The sequence below is a fragment of the Ursus americanus genome, chromosome 5, assembly GCF_024610735.1.
Source record: "Ursus americanus isolate L20-20 chromosome 5, mUrsAme1.1.p, whole genome shotgun sequence".
NCBI lineage: Eukaryota > Metazoa > Chordata > Mammalia > Carnivora > Ursidae > Ursus > Ursus americanus.
In genome coordinates this window covers 18,166,302-18,188,144 of record NC_142131.1, presented here as the reverse complement: position 1 = coordinate 18,188,144, position 21,843 = coordinate 18,166,302, and the positions used below count along the sequence as shown (strand labels likewise).

Below are 21,843 nucleotides of genomic sequence, written 5' to 3'. Positions count from 1 at the left end.
CAGACATTGTGCTTTCTACTCATTATCTTATTTGGTCCTCTTCACAGCACTGTGAGGTAAATACTATCATATCCATCTTATAAACAAGGAAATAAGCTTGGAATGATGAAGTAATTAGCCCAAACTCATATACAGCTAATAAAAGATAGTACTGGGATTTGAACCTATGCTCTTAATCAGTAGGCCATGCAGTAGGCTTATTTATCAATAAGCCTCCAAGAAGGCTTCTGTAACCTCCTTCCCCTAGTTTGGATTATATGCTTCTCTTCCTTATTCACAGCACCTTTTGAAAACCTACTTCTCAACAGTATTTTATTTGGTTTATTTTACTGTCTCTTCCATAATATTACAGACCTCTCAGGGATACACTTCATGTCTTATCTAGGGCTCAAGTGTTAATCATTTTTATATCACTCACTTAGCATAGTGCGTGGTACATAATACACACTCAGTAAATGATTATTAATATGTGATAAATTGATAAAGGAATGTGATCTTTAAAGTATTTTCTGTTATACGATTGTAGAATCTTATGGGAAGTTTTTCCAGATACCCACATGAAAGCACATGAGACTGATGAATTAAAAATAAAAGTTCAAACCATCATTTTATAAATGTGCGCTGATTGCCTCAAGGTCATCATCATGATGTATTGTCTAATCCCTGTTGAAATAAATAGAGATTGCTGTATTTGCTAAAGTAAAGTTTTATGGTTTTAAAGTAGTAATCATATTAAAAATACATATATCACCTTTTGGCATTTTTGTACTTATACTTGGTACATTATTTACAACTAATGAACAAATTTTGATTGCTTAGGAAAAATGCTATTGTGTGCTATAGTAGAGAGCAAAATACCTGACTGTTAGAATTTGGGGAAGTTAAATGAAACTTACAATATTGCTTTCTGTATTTTTAACACGGTTTCACAGCTGACATTTTATTTATTTATTTATTTATTTTTAAGATTTTATTTATTTATTTGACAGAGAGAGAGAGGGCACAAGCATGGGGAATGGCAGAGGGACAAGAAGAAGTCGGACCCTGGGCTCATGACCTGAGCTGAAGGAAAATGCTTTACAGACTGAGCCACCCAGGTGCCCGACACAGCTGACATTTAATAAAAGTGTTCTGAGCAGATTTACAAGTAGGTCATAGAAAGGTTTATTTCAAAGATTGTGATTTTGTAATATTTTATTTGCTGTATATATATGGAGATTATATGTAGGTGGTGTCTGTCTTAGAAATTAAAATCACTAAAAGCATTTCTTTTTTTACTTTATTTATTTATTTATTTATTTATTTATTTATTTATTTATTATATGTTAGTCACCATACAGTACATCATTAGTTTTTGATGTAGTGTTCCATGATTTATTGTTTGCGTGTAACACCCAGTGGTCCCTGCAATACGTGCCCTCCTTAATACTCATCACTGGGCTAGCCCATCCCCCTACCCCCCTCCCCTCTAAAACCCTCAGTTTGTTTCCTGGAGTCCATAGTCTCTCATGGTTCACTTCCCCTTCTGTTTACACCTCCCTTCATTATTCCCTTCCTTCTCCTATCGATCTCCCTGCTATTCCTTATGTTCCACAAATGAGTGAAACCATATGCTAATTGTCTTTCTCTGCTTGACTTATTTCACTTAGCATAATCTCCTCTAGTCCCATCCATGTTGATGCAAATGTTGGGTAATCATTCTTTCTGATGGATGAGTAATATTCCATTGTATATATGGGCCACATCTTTATCCATTTGTCTGTTGAACATCTTGGCTCCTTCCACAGTTTGGCTATTGTGGACAATGCTGCTATGAACACTGGGGTGCATATGGCCCTTCTCTTCACTACATCTGTATCTTTGGGGTAAATACCTGGTAGTGCAATTGCTGGGTCATAGGGTAGCTCTATTTTTAACTTTTTGAGGGACCTCCACACTGTTTTCCAAAGTGGTTGTACCAACTTGCATTCCCACCAACAGTGTTAGAGGGATCCCCTTTCTCCACATCCTCTCCAACATTTGTTGTTTCTTGCCTTGTCAATTTTTGCCATTCTCCCTCATGTAAGGTGGTATCTCAATGGGGTTTTGATTTGAATTTCCCTGATGGCTAGTAATGTTGAACATTTTTTCATGTGTCTGTTAGCCATTCATATGTCTTCATTGGAAAAGTGTCTGTTCATATCTTCTGCCCATTTTTTGTTTTGATTATTTGTTTCTTGGGTATTGAGTTTGAGAAGTTCTTTATAGATCTTAGATACGAGCCTTTTATCTGTAGTGTCATTTGCAAATATCTTCTGCCATTCTGTGGGTTGCCTCTTTGTTTTGTTGACTATTTCCTTTGCTGTGCAGAAGCTTACTACTGAAAGCATTTCTGAAGACAAACACTTTTTCATTTGTAAGTTTGGTAAATTTGACAGTTGGGTATGTGAAAACCTGGTGACTATAAATCTATATTATTTAAAAATGATTTGGATATGTTTTCAAATATACTTTTATTTTTAAAATCAGTGAAATAATTAGATGGAAAATACTATGTTATTTGCTGTAGAGAAACAATTTTGTGGATTTATGAATGAAATGTGATAAAATGTTCTGGATTCTTGTAAGAAAGCAGAAAATTGTGGATTACATTTTTTAAAAGTTTTTATTTAAATTCCAGTTAGTTAACATACAGGGTTATATTAGTTTCAGATGTACAATAGAGTGATTCATCACTTCCATACATCAGTGGGTGCCCATCACAGCAAGTGCCCTCCTTAGTCCCCATCACCTATTTCACCCATCCCCCCAGCCACCTCCTCTCTGGCAACCATCAGTTTGTTTTCTATAGTTTAGAGTCTGTTTCTTGGTTTGTCTCTCTCTTCCCCCCTGCCTTTGCTTATTTGTTTTATTTCTTGAGTAGCTGTGGATTAAATGTGTTTATATAAATTTAACTTCTGAACCGGTAAATTAATTTTCCTTCTAGGGATGTATTTAATGTATTATCTTACATATTCTATTAAATAAAGGAGCTCAATGGTGAAATGGTACAATTAACAAAGGCAAAATGTGATAGTTAAATTTAGAAAAAGAGTGTGGTCAGTGAGTAGAAATGTACAATCATGTAATTCTAAATCTTTACCTCTGGCAGTCAGAATTTTTAGTTTAAAATTTGTAAAAGGAAGACCATTTAAGAGAGCTAGAAAATACCCACATATATTTCTTCACAATTATGGGACTCCAAAGAGTTTTGAGTGTATTGTATACAATGTACAATCTGTCATTGTAGGGCCCATTAATTAGTTGAATTGTTATTCTTTTTTTACAATAGGACAATTTTCCCCTCCAACAATGTTTAGTTATTAATAAAGAACTATTTAAATGATGGAAACATTGCATTCCACAAATTTATGTACTTAGGCCTCATCGTTTTATAATATCTTAAAAGGATATTTTCTTATAAATATACTGTGTTTACCATACAGTGTTATGTGTAGAGTTTGCTGTGGGGACTGATAGGTATTTACTCACTAGGACAGAGAGGAAAGAAATATTGCATGCCTGAGCAGTGCTAATAGTCTGGTATTATCTCATTTCTCAGAAGATAATTTTCTGTTAGAATATATATATATATATTTTTAAAGAAGCAAATAAATAGGGGCGCCTGAGTGGCTCAGTCGTTAAGTGTCTGCCTTTGGCTCAGGGCGTGATCCCGGAGTTCTGGGATTGAGCCCCGCATCAGGCTCCTCTGCTGGAAGCCTGCTTCTTCCTCTCCTACTCCCCCTGCTTGTGTTCCCTCTCTCTCTGGCTGTCTCTCTCTGTCAAATAAATAAATAAAATCTTAAAAAAAAAAAAGCAAATAAATAGAATGAAAAGTAACTATCGTGAAGAGACTTGTTATATTTATGTTAAGAAGAAACAGTCTTTATCACTGCTTGATAAGTAGAGTACCTAAAAAAAAAGTCAAAAGATTGGCTATGAAAAGAAGACTATTTTAAGGAGCCCTAGAGGAAAAAAATGCTTTCAACTATTTACAGAATTTTAAAACATAAAGTGGTGAATATGGTGGGCTAAACCTTTACCTGCCTTATATCATTTGATCATACCAATAAAGCAATTATCTTCTGTTACAGATGGGGAAACCGAGGCTTAGGTCTTGTAGCTTGCTCAAGGTCACACCCCAAGTGGCAAAGTTACCTTTACAGAATTTACTGTTTAAGGGAGAATATAAGCAAATAGTTACAATACAGACATGTGTGCAATAGGTATATGTTACTAATAGGACTAGCATAGTGTTAGGAACCTCTAGCAAAGTATTGAATCCTGATCCAGTGCTCAGGCAGAGCCTTTCCAGAAGATTTGAGGTTCACTAGAGATGAGAAGGAAGTCAGGATCAATCTCGTGAACTAAACAGAACTTATGATTCGTTGTCCTAGTTGGGACGCTATTGAGCCTGAAACGGAGGCCAATACTAACCATGTTTGTACAACAGAAATAAACAACCACCAGAATGTGTGGCAGTATAAGGAATTTGGTCTTCATTCTAGAAGTCTTCAAGAACATTGAAGGATTTTTATAAGGAATAACATGAACAAATTTATGTTTTGGAATAACTGAGACTGATATTGGAAAATGGTTGGAGGAAACGTGTAGATTATTTTGGGAGGCTATTTCAGTAAACACAGGGTAGTGATGATGGTGGTCAGAATTGGATAGTATTAGACTAAAGGGAAATGGCTTAAGTTTAAGAGAGATTTAGGATGTAGAATCATTAGAACTTGGTGTGTAATTAGATATGGGTACAGAGGGAGACATATTAATTGGATGTATATTGTAGTGGAGGGAAGGGAAGTCAAGGATGACTCTGGATTTCTGGATTAACAACTTGAGTGAATGGTGGAGCCATTCACTAAGATGTGGAATATGGGGAGGAGTGAGGATTATGATGAATTTACTTTTGTTCAGTTTTATATTTGTTCATTTTTAATTTTATTGATTTTTAAAATTTTGAAACAATAAAAAATGTATAGAAAATTTGTAGGCATAGTACACAGACTATTTTTTCCCCCAAACCTTTTGAAAGTAACTTGCCAGTATGGTGCTCCACCACTCCCGAATACTTTACTATATATTTCCTACCAGTAGGGACGTTTGCCTACATAACTATAATACAATCATAAAAATCAAGTCATTGACGTTATACATAACTTCCATTTGATCCTCAAATCCCAATCAAGTTTGCCATTTATCTCAATCCTGTCCTTTGAAACAGAAGGATAGAGTCACCTGTTGCATATAGTTGTAGTATCTCTTTAGTCTCTTTCAGTTGGCAGCAGCAATAAAATCTTTTCTAGTCTTCGATGACCTTGACATTTTGAAGATTACAGAGCAGTTATTTTATAAAATGTACCTCTGGGCCTTTTCCAACTACAGAGAGTTAGACTCTTAGGGTATCTGTTGTATGAAAAATTTAACTTCTTTCAGTATAACTGGAATGGTGTTAATTATGTCCTATTCTTGAGAGAGTTGTGAAGATGGTCACTTGGTCTTTCATTCCTTTGAAAAAGACTGAATTAATAGATTTTGAGAGGAATACCTCAAAAGTGATGCTGTTTTCTCCTCATTGAATCCTATCAGATGACACAGAGATTTGATTTGTTCTATTATTAATGCTCAGTTGATTAAGGATGTGTCCCTTAGGATTCTCAATTATTTAGTTTTTTTTTCTCTGTTGGTAATTAGTAAGTATTTTGTAGGGAAGTTCTTTAAGACTTTGCAAATAGGCCATTACTCGTTAAACTTTCAATTTACTCACTTATTTATTTATAGTACTAGTAATTAATATAGGTCTTAATTCGTTACTGTCATTTATCTTGGTATTCAAATTGTTCCCAGTTTAGCTAGTTGGAAGCCCTTTGAGGTGGTTTATGTTTTCTCTTGACATGTCTCCATTACTTTTTGTATTTTAAAGATTTTATTTATTTATTTGATAGAGAGAGAGCGCATGCGCACGAAAGAGCATGCACAAGCGGTGGGGGGGGGGCAGGGAGAAGCAGACTCCCGTAGAGAGCCTGATGTGGGGCCTGATTCCAGGACCCTGGGATCGACCAGAGCCGAAGGCAGATGCATAACTCACTTAGCAAGCCAGGTGCCCCTCTATTACTTTTTGACTTCTTTCTTTCTGGCATAAGATATGAGCAAGGTCATCTTGTACTTTCCCTACCCTAGCCCTGGAATTAGCCATTTTAGCCCTGAATAACATTAAATGGAGAATAACATTTAGAAGACAAAGTCTGGGTGCTAGGTGTGTTCTTTGGTTTTGGAGTGTGGTGCTTCACAGTTTTTCAGTGGAGAAAGCTAAGATATATATGCCTGTATGTATGAATGTATGTCCAGACATTTGCATTTCATCTATCTATCCATCTATTAAACCGTGAATGTATACTGATAGCATTAGTTTTAATCTAGCACCTCAGGGTTTATTCTAATTTTCTCCCTTTCCATATATGTAACCCCCTTCCTTGTTGCTGAGAAACCTGGCTCCCATTGGCCTAATTGGGTTACTTATTTTCCCAGTCCTTCTGTGTGTAATCAATCTCTTCTTTCCTTTGCCATCCCCTCTCCTCTGTAGGTGCACTATTCCCCTGTGCGGGCTCTATCATCCATATCAGACTGCCCTTCTATGTGAACAAATCCTCCCCCTACTCAGGCTTGGCCTCTCTATACTGTACTGACCTTTGTGTGGAGACATTTTTACCCAGCATCAGGTGGGCTCCCCACTTCCAACTCCTTCCACAAGAAGGGCAGATACACGATTATTTCAATTTAGTTGTGAATGAAAAAGAAAAAGCGGTAGCTAAAAGGTCACTCATTCAGGAAAGACTTGTTTTTGATAAGATGCCAATCTGAGGGCAAATTTAAAGAATTAGAAGAGACAGGATTAATTTTAAGTGTGAGAAAAGATCAGGGTCCCACTTCAGTAGAATGGGGGGAGAGAATGGCTCAAATACAGATTGGTTTGAGAATTTCCTGGCTGGAAGAGGAATGATTTTCTATCTTATGACTTTTAGTTTCTCTGTGCAGATTGCTGAGAGGAGTGATTTAGTTGGAGGTTTGAGGAAAGTGGAGAGGGTTTTGAAATCACTGTAGAGAATGAGAAAGTGAAATGAGCAACACAACACAAACACAAATTTTTGAGTATTATGGAAGATCTGAGAATTGAAACTGAAAATGAGTTGAGACACCCACCTGAATGGTTGTAGTGTTTTCTCCAGCAAGTGTCAGCGCTAGGAGTGGAGAAGGCAGTTTTTATCAGGCAAACAGTTAAATAGAAAAACACGGCACAAGTAAGTTGAAGATATTGGGTAGAGAGAGTTGATGTGAAGGAAATGAATGTTGAATATTGAAATGTTGAAATGAATAGTTATTAAGAAAATAAAGGAAGGGAGGAGGGGTCTGGAAGAAAGACAGTAGGTGGGTCAATGGCCTGTCTCAAGGTCCTTGTGTGACTTGGTCCCAAGGAATCAGAAACCAACTCTAACTTAAGGGTATTTGCATAGAGGAAGGGAGGGGAAGGATTTGTTATGAGTATATTGGGTAGCTCACAGAATTAAATCTCAGGCTGAACCATCCTGCCTTAGAAATACAGGAAGCATGTGGCTTTGATGTAGGTAACAGGAAACCTCTTCAGGTGACCAGTACTGGAATGAATCAGCTCTGCTATCATCTGTTCTTATGTTACGGCTCAGGATTCAGATACCAAGAAGAAACCTTAGTTTAAATGGCTTGGGTCTTGTGTTCACCTCCTTGACCGGGAGATTAAGGGTTCTACCAAGAAGGCATGAAATGGGATAGAAGTAGTTCCTAAAGAAAAACAAAAGTACTGTTCAGAGAAGAAGGAGAATGGATGCTTTTGGTGTCCAAAACAAGAGATCTTCAGCATTGGTAGATTGCATGTGTGTTACTGAATTTATGTAGGATGAAGCATAATTTCATATGGAGAGAAAGGTGAATAGAATGTTAATCATTTTTTACTTTTATTTTTTAATTACAAAAATAATACATGTACCTTGTAAAAATATTTAAAACTATTCCCCTCCCTCATATCTTCAATGAATGTGATGATAAGAAAGCAAAAGGGAGAGGTGGGTGGGTGATAATAGAATTTTTACAGGATTTCTTTTCCTTCAGTGCTCTGGTTCTTGGTCATGCCGCTTCGAAGAATGAAGAGGTAGACCAGACAGAGAGGTGGGCAGCAAAACAAAGTTTATTGAATGACAGTAAAGCGATAGTACAAAAATCTCCTGAAGAGGGAGGGGACCTGAGAGGGTTGCCACCAGAATTTCTAAGTCTAGGGGTTTTTATGATCTTGTTGGCAGGCTGTTTTGATCTGATTAACTCACCATGAGCCTGTCATCCAATCAGGTTTTTCTCATCTATTACATGGGGAAAGGGTGGAGGGCTCCTTCCAGGGTGGGTGTAAAATCCTTTTAAGGGTGGGTGTAAAATCCTTTCAAGGGTAGTTTCCTCTTAGGGCAAGGGCCCCTGCCTGGCTCTTTTCCAGCTGTCCTTCATCAGAATGATTTAAAAGTCATGATTTGAACATTTGCTGTGGTTCAGATCTGTCATGTACACTTTGGATATGAATGTGAATAGAGTTTGGTTTTTTGCTCCTAAGGTAAAATTCAAAATAGTACATTGAAAGCTTGAAGGTCTTAATACAAATCCAAGGTTTGTTTTACTAAAAATGTCTCTCTCTCTCTCTTTTTTAAGGATTTTATTTATTTATTTATTTGCCGGAGGAAGGAGCAGAAGGAGGGGGAAGGGGAAAGAATCTCAGGCAAACTTCACGCTGAGTACAGAGCTGCACCCCGGGCTCGATCTCACGACCCTAATATCATGAACCCAAGATCACGACCCAAGCTGAAACCAAGAATCAGACGCTCAACTGACTGAGCCATCCAGGTACCCCTAAAAATGTCTCCTTTTAACAAAGACATAGGTAAATAAGTATGTGTCTTCAACTTATATAATAAGATCAAATCTGAATGATTTTTTTATTCTTTTAAAATTTCCTTTCCTAATTCCTGCATTTAAGAATTGACTTGTTTTTTTGTTACTGTTCTTTTCATTATCTGCTATTTTTGAGGCAATGTGTGGCCCTCTTTTATCTCCCCTCCCCCAGAATCCCTCCCAGCCTGGTTTAGAAAGTCAGCATTTTAGTGTAAACAGTTTTATTGAGTAGACTCTACTTGGTGAATATTAACACAATGTTTTTATTTTTCTCAAATCACAATTCCCAGTAGTGCTTTGTAGAAATCTCCCAAGACAATTTCTTGGGCATATTCCACATCTTTCTCACAGCTTTCAGTTGTTAAAAAAAAAAAAAAAAAAAAAAAAAAAAGCAAAACCAAACTAATTTCACTCCAGTGTAAAAATCCAGTCTCAAATGTGATTCGAATAAAATCCTTTCAGTTCCCTCTACTAGCATCTAACAACTCCTCTGCTGGGGAGGAGGAATATGAGAGATGGCAGGGGTTGCTTATTGGAGATGAGGAAATACCACTACCCAGAAGAAAGTGCATGACTCTGTTGCTGCTGGTGGTCACTGAGGATGTGGTAGTCTCCTCGTAACTGTGCAATTTTTGGCATTGTGAAACTTCACCTTGGAGGATATGGCGGAGGAGGCACCCGTGTCTTCCTTTAGTCCCGCCTTTAGTCCACTTTCCACCTCCCATAGGAAGCAAGCTTTCAGGTAACCCTAGGGCTTGGGCTTTCCCCTCTCTCCTCTATATTCCTTTGTATTGAGTCAAACACGGAGGTCTTCCGTTGCACCTTCTGATAGATCAGGAGACTGGGAACAAGTTGGAAGTTTTCTCCACGTTTTTCTTAAATTCCCTATAACATGGTCTCGTTTTGTCCCTCTCTCCTGGGCTCAGCCAGCACATACTTCTCCTTCAAAATCTCCAGAAAAGATGAAGACACAGTTCTTGGTGTTCAGATATGCTCCCAAATTCTTAAAGACATAGGTCAGGTTCTCTGCCAGATTCCCTCATGGGGGGCTCACTGTACTTTGAAGGCAGCTTCAAATTGGTCTCTAGTTCTCTGACATTAATATTTAGCTAAGTAGTAGGCTGTCAATTTTTCTGCCTTGCCAGTACTCACATTCTGTATTTCACTGGACCTCTCTCTTCACTTGGCTTCTGGTGGGTTGAGGGGATGTACTTTTCTGCCCACTTAGGGTGACATGTGGGTTGGGAATAGGAGAGGTGGTTCCTTTGCCTCTGAATGAGTCCTCAGGAAGGCTTTTGGCCCCAGCGGTTGGAGAGGGCTTTATTTATTATTCTTTTAAAGATTTTATTTATTTATTCGACAGAGAGAGAGAGAGAGAGAGCATATGCAAGCACAAGTGGGGTGAGTGGCAGGCAGAGGGAGAGGGAGAAGCAGACTCCTCGCGGAGCAGGGAGCCAATGCAGGGCTCAATCCCAGGACCCTGAGATTGTGACCAGAGCCAAAGGCAGATGCTTAACTGACTGAGCCACCCAGACGCCTGGAGAGGCCTTTAAAAGTATGGAATCCTTATACGATTTTGTCATCATTTTTTAGTCAGAATAACCAATTCCAAGACAATAAGAAAAATCCCATTCAACATTCTATTATTAGAGCACAAAACTAAAGTAAATGATACCCTTCATTCTTATTTGACTTTGCCTTATACAATGAAAAGAAAAAAAAAAAACCCACAAAGTAACCCACAGGATATGGCGAACCAAATTTTTTCAGTGCTTAAGATTTAAGTTAGGTATGTTTAGAGCACCATTGATTTTCTAAGGGCATCAGAAACACTGTTAGTGAATAATATTATAGTTGCTTTGTCTGATTTCCTGTTGGAATATGGCGAGTATAAAATGGGGGTCAGAGTGAGGGAGAGGAGTTAGGCCTATTATTAAATCATTAGTCGGTCAAGAATATAACTCAGTAATAATGTTTAACTTTAGCTGTTTTTATTAGTAGGGCTTTGAATATAATAAGTAGGATTGGCATTGATTTAAAAACAATAAACAGATTTCCCTGTAAGATCTTTGAAAGATGTTTTTAAAATTTAAATAGATGTTAAAATGTACTTGTTAATCTTATGCCTCATAGTCCCCTTAACAGAGGTTTGAATAAAGAAGTATTTTAGGTTCTGGCTTAAATATGAAGATGATTTTAAGCATTCCCAATGGTGAACAAATATAATGATTATCATTCCCAGAGCGGTACTGTCTTCAAACTTTCTCAGCTGAATTCTTTCTGAGTGACATTCCTGCTATCCATATCCTTCTTGTTAAGAACTCAATAATGGACTAGGTTAATTAGAGATAGGTAATCTTACCTTGTATTAATCATCCTGCTGTCAGAATAAATTAACCTTTTTAGCTCCTATTTTCTGGAATTCCCAGCCTCCATAGACGCTGTTCTCGAGGCATTAGATAGCCTCATAAAATTTTAAACTCATTTGAATTTAGAAATATCAATTACTGATAGAATTATTAAACTTAATAATCATGGAGATTTACTCTGAGATCATTGAAGATTAGACTAATTCAGGTACCTTACAGGCTTGTTTCTTCCTAGCTGGGTGATCTGGGAAAATTCAGTTATCGTCTCTGAGTTTTTATTTCCTAACTTAAGGAATGGGAATAGTTACATTCACCTCAAATTGGAGAAATCGAATGGGATAACACCTATAGTGGATTCTGCTTAAATGTTTGGGATTGTATTATTTTGAAATATGGTCAAGTAAGAAGATTTCACTTTTTGTACTCTTGATGTTAACTGATGACTAATATCCTGGATCTTTTTCCCTGGCTCCCTTGTATCATTGTCAGGGAGAAAAATAATGGCAAAACTTTGTGTGAGAGGGTATTCTGACCACTTGTGGCTCCCGTAATTCTTTGGTAAATGTGTAGCCCCGGCGGCAGATTTATCAGTCAGTCTCTCAAAGTCCATCAGCTCATCAGGCTGGCCACAGTGGAGAGTCATGCATGATACCCCATGACAAACTGAAAAATGAGCATGTGTTAAACTAAATCTATTAACAATGTAAATATGTTTGTCTGCTTTTAAAAGTCAAAATAATGCAGTGAATTTCAGAGGTAATTTAGGAAATATTCAAACGTTTGGCTTTAATTAGAAAGGCAGGAACATATCAGAACTAGATTCCATTTGGGCAGGGTTTGTTTATTCTTCTCATCTTGAGTTTGAGCCAAAATCCTCAGTTTTTTTTTTTTTTTTTAAAGATTTTATTTATTTATTTGACAGAGATAGAGACAGCCAGCGAGAGAGGGAACACAAGCAAGGGGAGTGGGAGAGGAAGAAGCAGGCTCATAGCAGAGGAGCCTGATGTGGGGCTCGATCCCATAACGCCGGGATCACGCCCTGAGCGGAAGGCAGACGCTTAACCGCTGTGCCACCCAGGCGCCCCCAAAATCCTCAGTTTTGACTAGTTTTAAATGTTTCCCCAAATTTGGGCAGAGCCTTTTGCCTATTTAGAGATAGATGCTGCTTAGTTCAGCATTTGATAAGATGGATGGAGGGCCATGCATATCAGGACCCACCAAAATACACAGCAGGAGAAGGTCACAAAGGTAGAAAATGGTATGTGTGTGATCAGAGGGGCACCACTAATAAGTAAATGAGTATCTCATGAGGTGAAAGTAATCCCATTTATCAGAGCTTCTCTTGGACAGAGAATGTACATATGTGGAAAAGATACTTTGATAAATTACTTAGGGATAGTTTGACAATACACTGTGTTGGTAAAGTTTTGAGAAAATAGGGACTTTCATTTCTTTTTTGAGTATAAATTGATAAAACTCCTTAGGAGGGAAATGCAGCAATGTTTATCAAAATTACAATTGAATATCCAAAAAAGACATCCAGATGGCCAGCAGACACATGAAAAGATACTCCTCATCACTTATCATCAGGGAAATGCAAATCAAAACTACAATGAGATATCACCTCACACCTGTCAGGATGGCTAAAATCAACAACACAAGAAACAACAGGTGTTGGCGAGGATGTGGAGAAAAAGTAACCGTCTTACACTGTTGGTGGGAATGCAAACTGGTACAGCCACTCTGGAAAACCTTTCCTTTTGTATGGCGTTTCCTCAGAAACTTTTATTTAACTCAGAAAGTTAAAAATAGAACTGCCTTATGATCCAGTGATTACATTACTGGGTATTTACCCAAAGAATACAAAAACTCTAATTCATAGGGATACATGCACCCCTTTGTTTACAGTAGCATTATTTACAATAGCCAAGATATGGAAGCAGCCCAAGTATCTATGACTAATGAAGAAGATGTGGTGTGTGTGTGTGTATGTGTATATATATATATACACATACATATATATATATATACATACATATATATATATATATATATAGTATATATTATGTGTATAGTATGGAATAATATTCAGCCATAAAGAAGAATGAAATCTTGCCTTTTGCAATGACATGGATGGAGCTAGAGAGTATAATGCTAAACGAAATAGAGAAAAACAAATACCACATGATCTCACTCATATGTGGAATTTGAGTAACAAATGAGCAAAGGGGAAAAAATAAGAGAGAGTCTAATAAATGCACTTGTTGTGATAAGCACATGGTGATGTATGGAAATATTGAATTATTATATTGTACACCTGAAACTAATACAACACTGTATGTTAACAAACTGGAATTAAAATAAAACTTAAAAAAAAAGAAGAAAAGAGGGTGCCTGCGTGGCTCAGTCGGTTAAGTGCCTGCCTTAAGCTCAAGTCATGATCTCAGGGTCCTGGAATCGAGCCCCGCATCCGGGCTGCCTGCTGAATGGGGAGTCTACTTCTCCCTCTCCCTCCACCCCTCCCCACTTTGCCTCTCGTGCCCACTCCTGTGCTCGCTCTTTCTCAAATACATAAATAAATAAAATCTTTAAAAAAGAAAGAAGAAAAGAAAAAGAAAAACATAAAAAATACAACTGCACATACCTTATGCAACAATACCATTACTCAAAATTATTCTATGGGACCCAATGTCTATAAATAGGTTAAGTTAATTATGGTATATAGATAAAATAGAATACAGTGGAACAATGAAAATGAATTAGAAAGCTCCCTATGTAGTGATGGGAAAGATATCCAAAATATATAGTACAGATAAAAAAAATTAAGATATAGGACAATAATTAATTTAACCTATCCATGGACTTTGGGTTATTTCTGATTGTTTTGCATTTACAACAATATTGCAACAAGTAAACTCATACAGACCTTATTTGGCATTAGTGTATGCATACCCACAGAATAAATTCCCAGTAGTGGTGTTGTTGAACAAGATATATGCAGTTGTTATTTTGATAAACACTACTACATTTCCCTCCTAAGTAGTTGTACCATTTTATACTCCCAACAGAGATAAGTACCTCTTTTCTCAAAGCTTTGCCCAAACAGTGTATTGTCAAACTTTTACATTTCCACAAACCTGAGAGGAGACAAATGGTATCTTGGTCTCTAGTTTTTTGTTTGTTTTGTTCTGTTTTTTGTTTATTGTTTAAGTTCAATTTTAAAAAATATGCAGACTATCTCAAATGTAGGGACAAGTTGCAAGTATAGAGAATGTTTTCTTCCCTGAACTACTTAAGAATAAGTTGGCAACATCATCCCCCTATACCCCTAATACTGCAGGGTATATATGTTACAAGCAAGGACATTCTTCTGCAAAACCAAAATAAAACCATTGATATCAGAGCATTAGTTTTGGTACGTTAATATCATCTATTTCTCAGATTCCATTTGTGTTTTGCCCATTTTCCCTAGTATGTACTTTACAGCAAAAGCGTATAGTCCAGAATTGTGTGTTGTGCTTAGCTGCTGGGCCTCCTTAGCCATTGAAATCGATCTGAAATGGTTCTTTCTGCTTTCTTTCACTTTATGATCTTGATACTTTGAAGATTATAGGCCAGATATTTTGTAAAATGTCTCTTAATTTGGGTTTGTCTGACATTTTTTTGGGACTCAATTCAGATTATACATATTTGGCAGGAATATGGCAGAAATGATCTTGTGTTCTTCTCGTTGCAACCTATCAGATGACTCACAATTTTGATTTATTGTATTACTGATGATGTTTGTTCTGATCATTTCATTAAGTTGTTGGCTGCCAAGATTCTCCACTGTAAATGTAGTCTTTCCCTTTTGTAATTATTAAGTGTTTTATAAAATGATGAAATTATGTATATAGCTTCAATGTTAAAATTTCATTGTATCAACTTGTTTCCTTTAGTAATAGCACTGTGGACTCATGGTTTCTATTATATTTAATAGGTCATAATCTGTTACTATCATTGTTTATTTTCATGGTCAGATTGTCCTAGATGTGGTCAGAGGGAGTTCCTTCAAGCTGGCTCCTCCGTCCTTTTGACTTATCTCCATCATCTGTGAGCACTTCCTTGCTTTCTGATCCAAAGAAATGTTCCAGGCTCATCTTGTACTTGCTTGTCCCAGACCTGGAGCCATCCATTTCTTCAAAGAAACTTTTAGTGGAGAGTGGTATTTAGAAGCCAAGATATGGGTGCTAGGTGTGTTCCTTGCTATTGGGGTATCTCTGTTCCTGGACTGTCTTAATAAGCAAATACTCCTTCCTTCCTTCCTTCCTTCCTTCCTTCCTTCCTTCCTTCCTTCCTTCCTTCCTTCCTCCCTCCCTCCCTCCCTCCCTCCCTCCCTTTCTGTCTATTAAAAACTATGGGTTGATACTCAAACTTCAATTCTCAAACTTCAATTCTGATCTAATGCCACATGATTCATTTTAGTTATCTCCTTTTCTATATTTTTTAATTCCCTTCTATGATAGTGAGAAATTTATTTCACATTATCCTTAAATATTTACTTATTTAATGATTCCCCCTGTATGTAACACATCTCCCTTCACTGCCCCTCTCCCACATTAATACTTTCTTCAATTTTCTTGGGCTTTGTACCAGATACTTCCCATTCCCTTCCTCCTTCCCTCCGTTTCCTGTAGAAGTTCTCTTTACTCTTCATAGGCTCTAACAAGTCAGGCTTCTTGTTGAAGTTTTTTTTTTTTTTAAATAACTTTTTTTTTTTTAAAGATTATTTATTTATTTATTTAACACAGAAAGAGAGAGAGGCAGAGAGCACAAGCACTGGCAGGCAGAGGGAGAGGGAAAAGTAGGCTTCCCTCAGAGCAAGGGGAGCCTGATGTGGACTCAGTCCCAGAACCTTGGGATCATGACCTGAGCCTAAGGCAGTTGCTTAACTAGCTGAGCCACCCAGGTATCCTTTGTTGGTGAAGTTTTAATTTGCATTTTGTTGTTGTTATGAGGGAGGTTGAGCAATTTTAATGAAGAGTGCCAATATAAATCCTTTCTTCATTTCCCATACAAAATCTTCAGTAAAATCACCATTGCCCAATAATACTTTTTTTGTGAGTGAATTATTTAGTAGTTCTTGAATCAGAGCTGAGTTTTATGTTCAGCTATAGAGAGTGAATACATTATTTAAATAATTTATTCATTTCACACACATTTATTGAGTTCACTGTACGTTCCGGCCACTGTTCTAGGCACTGAGGATCTAGTGGTAAGAAAAAAGAGACAAATTGCCTTTCCTCGTGGAAGTTATATTTTTAACGGTAGGGTCAAATAATGAGCAATTTAGTTTAGATGCTTAGAATGTAATTTCAATAGTGAAAAAGCTACAAAGAGAATAAAGTACAGAGACAGCATTTGCACTTGAAGGTGCTGGACCAGCAGAGAAGCCTCAGTGGACCGTGGGGGATAGAATGGAAAGAAATATTTGGTGTATACATTCCAAGGGTCAGCATCTGTGGAGTAATGTTTCTCCCTGGAAGGAATAAGCCGACTTCTAGAACTGAGAGCCTGAGTCAGGGATCCAAACTGGAGAGGAGGAGGGCCGCCGTTCCCTATGGACCTCTTGCTAATTAACCCTGGGGCCGCTTCTCAGAGGCAGGCCTGTGTAATACTGTCTTTGCAGCTTTATTTCTAACGGAGACAGAAACGACAACTTCATAAGTAACCCATAGTTTTGTCTTAAGTTTTTTTTAACCTATTTCTAATCTTTATGACCTCATTCTTGCAAGTTCAGGGATATTAGTTCCATCTTACAGATGAGGAGACTGAAGTACTTAAGGATTAATAACTTGTCTTAGCTAGTAAGACATTGAGCAGTGATTAATTCCAAAGCCCAACTCTTTCCACTGTTGCCCAAGGTCAGTCTCTGACCTGTTATTTTCGGCAAGTGTCTTCCAGCGGTAATGCCATTATAAGGTAAACTCAAGCAGTATATGAGCCAGGATTGTCTAGGCTGTGGTCCTTTTGCTAAAACTTGATAAATATTCTCCAATCATGACATGTTTCCATTTCAGTTACAATGAAATAAAAACTAATTTTTATTCACCTTTTTAGGCTCAGACATTATCCAGTAGTGTCCAGAATCCAGGGTATATTAGATGGTTAGATATATACTTATAATAAACAAAAACTTTTATATCCTTGTAAGATATAAAAATGCACAATATTATTTCATATAAGTGTAGCTAGCACTTGATATTCCTGCAAATGTGCATTTCTGAACTGAATTTTACCAGTGAGATCATGGGTAAATTCAGCCAGTCATTTCAGCAAAGCCCTGATCACAGACCACTTAAATAGATTTATTTGGATTTATTATGAGAACTCAGTAACTAAACTGGTGGTTAATATTACACTTAAAAGCATCAGATTATTAACAAGACAAATTGTCTATGATTGGGGTCCAAATAAAATAAAGTAATAATATTTTACTTACCAAAAATCAAGTTCAAAAAGCAGGAGAGGTAATGAGAACAAACTATTTGAACCACTTTATGTATAACGAGGAAGCAGTGTTACTGTGGAAGAATGCCGTTTGCCTCATCTGTGATTTAGCATAAACCTGGGATATGATATTTAGCATAAACTCAGAGTGCTTGCCTAGAATGCTGTATGGAGAAAGATTGTGAATCTTGAATAGGTCTCAGCAGCATTGAGTGCAGGGATCAACTAGTGATGTGTGCTTTGGGAAGGGGAACAGGGAGTGGTGGCTTTCCTTCTGCCTGAGGCTACACTGGCCCTGGAGCCACTGTCAGGCCCCCAGCTAGCTCTGCGGCTCTTTCCTCAAGGCAGCTGCAGAACATGATTAGAACATGACCTAGAGATGATGGCCGCTCAAATCTGCTTTGACCTGTGGTCAAATAACTTCATCTAGTACCTATCACCCTACGAGAAGAGCTTCAAATTTTAACCTTTTGTTCAAAGGAAAGAGATGGGAGAGTTTTCGGAGCTGGAGAAAAGGAAATCAAGATTTCCTGTGAGGAGATGGCCTGGGAAGTGGAAGTATACTAGGCTCAGCTTCAACAGTTTGGGGCAGGGCAGTACCAGTGCCCTGCTGATTACAGATCAGGCGCCGTAGGACATGCGCAAGTGGAAGAGAATTCTGCATTGGGAATCTAAGTAATGCCAGAAATAGCAGCTGTTGATGAAATAAAAAGAACCCTTTTGTGCTATCTTTTTCTACACAGGAGCATAATAATGATAAAATATATTTTACAGGGTGCCTGGGTAGCTCAGTTGGGTGTGCGCCTGACTTTTGATTTTGGCTCAGGTCATGATCTCAGGGTTGTGGGATCGAGCCATGTGTTGGGCTGTATGCTTAGAAGGGAGTCTGCTTCTCTCCCTCCCTCTGTCCTTCTGCCCCTCCCCCAGTTTGTGTGCACTCTCTCTAAAATAAATAAATTTATTTAATGGTGTTTATTATTATTATTTAACAGTTATTTAATGGTTAATAAATCTCAAAAATACATTTTGAAGTATAAAACTGAAAATTAGGATAGAGTATTTTAATATATAAAATCTTTTCTGAATCCTGACTCTCTTGTCTGTGAAACCTGAACCCCAGTTCTTAATAAAATGGAGATAATAATCCATATTTTATAGAAGGTGTTTGATACAAAGTAAGTGTTATGTAAGTATTAACTCTTGTTTTTTATTTTTATTTTTTCTTATTTTTTTAGGGGGGAGAAGGGTAGAGGCAGAGGGAGAGAGGGAGAGAGAATCTTAAGCAGGCTCCATGCCCAGCGTGGATATCTCTTCTGTTAGACATGTTTTTCAGTATATTATTTCACCTATTGAAATAGAAAATTTTCATTGGTAAATTATGAAAGTGAGCCATTACTTACAGTGGCCAAATTATGGAAACAGCCCGAGTGTCCATCAATAGATGGATAAAGAACATGTGGTATATATATATATACAATGGAAAATTATTCAGCCACAAAAAACCATGAGATCTTGCCATTTGCAGTGACGTGGTTGGAACTAGAGGGTATTATGCTAAGTGCAATAAGTCAGTCAGAGAAAGTACCATATGATCTCACTCATATGTGGAATTTAAGAAACAAAACAAATGAGCAAAGGGTAAAAGAGAGAGAGACAAATCGAGAAACAGACTCTTAATTATAGGGAACAAACTGATGGTTTCCAGAGGGGAGATGAGTAGGGGGATGGTTGAAATAGGTGATGGGTATTCAGAAGGGCACTTGTGATGAGCACCAGGTATTGTATGGAAGAGTTGAATCACTGTATTGTACTCCTGAAACTAATATTACACTGCATGTTAACTAGCTGGAATTTGTTATTGTTTTATGATTATGATTATGATTATTATTTTAGTGACCTCAGTGTGGGGCCTGCATTTACAACCCTGAGATCAAGAGTTGCATGCTTTATTGACTGAGCCAGCAAGGTGCCCCCTAACTGGAATTTAAATAAAAACTTAAACAAAGAAAATAAAGTAAGCTATTACTAACAATGACCCTTAGGAATTCTAATATATATGACTGAACAGTGACATCTGTATAAAGTTGTATGTAGTCAATCATGATATGTAATAATTTATGGGATCATATTATGGAAAAATATTTGTTGGATCTCATTTTAATCCTAGTTTTTAATTCAGTAATTTGGATTAGAGGGCACATGTGATTAGTACTGGGTGTTATATGCAACTAATGAATCAATGAACACTGTACATCAAACACTAATGATGTTGGCTAATTGAACATAATAAAAAAATAAATCTTCAAAAAACAAAAATAAAAGAAATGTACACTGATTAACTGAAAATAAATCATAATAGTAACTTACTTATCATTTAAAGCATGTGACACATTTTGGTCATTAATAAGCTTAGACTTCTAAAATGGCATAAGAGTGGCCAATATTTGGCTTTAAAATGAATAATAACATCCAACTTTCTTATTTATTTTATTTTATTTTTTTATTATTAAATGACAAATTTTTTTTTTATTAAATGACAAATATTTGTTTTATATATTTGGAAATTATAGAAATAATACGCCCACCCATAAAAATTGTATCTTGCATACTTACTTCTGTGATTTGTGTTTTTTTCTTAGCCTTTTTTTTTCGGTTTTTGTAAATTGCATAAGAAGATGATGATCATAACACCTTTTCTCTCACTTCCACTCCCAGTTCCAGTCTATGGGCTTCTTCTCAACCAAATTCAGAGAGTTGATGAGGGCAGGAGAGGAGTGAGGTGCAGTGGAAGAACAGGCAGCTGAGGACCAGAAAACAGTGAATTCAGGGGAGACTTTGGACCCATGGGGACAGGGTCATCACAGGCTCAGCAGGAAGAAACTGAGTTTCGTAAGGAGTTTTATGGGCTAACTGGGTCTTCCCTGACCTTGAGGCTAGCGGATTTGGCAGGGACAGATAACAGGGAAGCTTCCTTGAGGTGTCTCAAGTAGGGCATTGGCCGTCTGCCTGGTTCTCTGCCTAGGAGAGAACTTAGCCTTCCCCCCTGCAGGATGTTGCCATGCAGCGTTCTCTAACAAGTAGAATTGAGTCCCTTTGAGCCAAAAGAAAAATAACATCTTATGTAAAGGGGGCCAGAAGGCAGAGAGGGAAAGATCAGGCAGAATAAGCAGTGCACTAGAGCTTTTGGGAGGAGTAAAAGGAAATCCTGAACTCAAAAGTAAGAAGAGCACCCAAGGAGAAAAAAATGCAGCATGAAAGAGGCTTTCTGTGGCAAAAAAAGTTCAAATAAATAATTTATCGGGGGAATTTGGAAAGAGGATGTTCACTGTTGAAATTTGCAATAGTCAACTAGAAATCAGTGCCAAGATATATCTTAGAGTAAAAATATAAAGAGATGGGAATCTGAGGAAAGCAGTTAGATACTTAGGAAATATGTCTAGAGGTCTAACATGTGAGGAGTGTAGTTCTAGAAGAAGGAAAAGGAAGTCAGGCAGTAATTAAACAAATATGGAAGTTACTTTCTATTCACTGAAGAAGGAAATTAGCTTGTAGATTCTAATACCTCACCAAGTTCTAGGTTTGGGAGATGAGGAAAAACATACTTAGAATGTCATGAATGATTAAGCCATCTGTTATTGTGGTAAGAATTGCATAATGTATAGAAATGCCTGGCCACTATGTTGCACACCTAAAACTAATGTAACATTGTATGTCAGCTATAGTCCAATAAAAAAAGTAATAAAATCAAGCCATCTTTTGATATATTTGAGTGGAGAAGTATGCCCTGTATAAAGAAATATGTTTTTATCTTTTTAATTTAATTTTTTTGTTTTTTATTTTTTATTTGTTTTTTTATTGTGTTATATTAGTCACCATACAGTACATCATTAGTTTTTGATTTAGTGTGCCATGAGTCATTGTTTGCATATAACACCCAGTGCTCCATGCAGTATGTGCCCTCCTTAATACCCATCACCAGGCTAACCCATTGCTC

The 21,843-nt window shown here is 37.1% G+C and overlaps 1 long non-coding RNA gene across 1 annotated transcript in view; it reads left to right on the top strand.

Moving 5' to 3' along the window:
* The window catches only part of LOC123791476 (uncharacterized), a 507,626-nt gene that overhangs the window by 287 nt on the left and 485,496 nt on the right, over positions 1-21,843 (top strand). Inside the window, exons 2-3 of the long non-coding RNA XR_006779388.2 lie at positions 990-1,147; positions 8,752-8,943. This is a non-coding gene — a long non-coding RNA (uncharacterized LOC123791476). The remainder of the gene's footprint in view (positions 1-989; positions 1,148-8,751; positions 8,944-21,843) is intronic.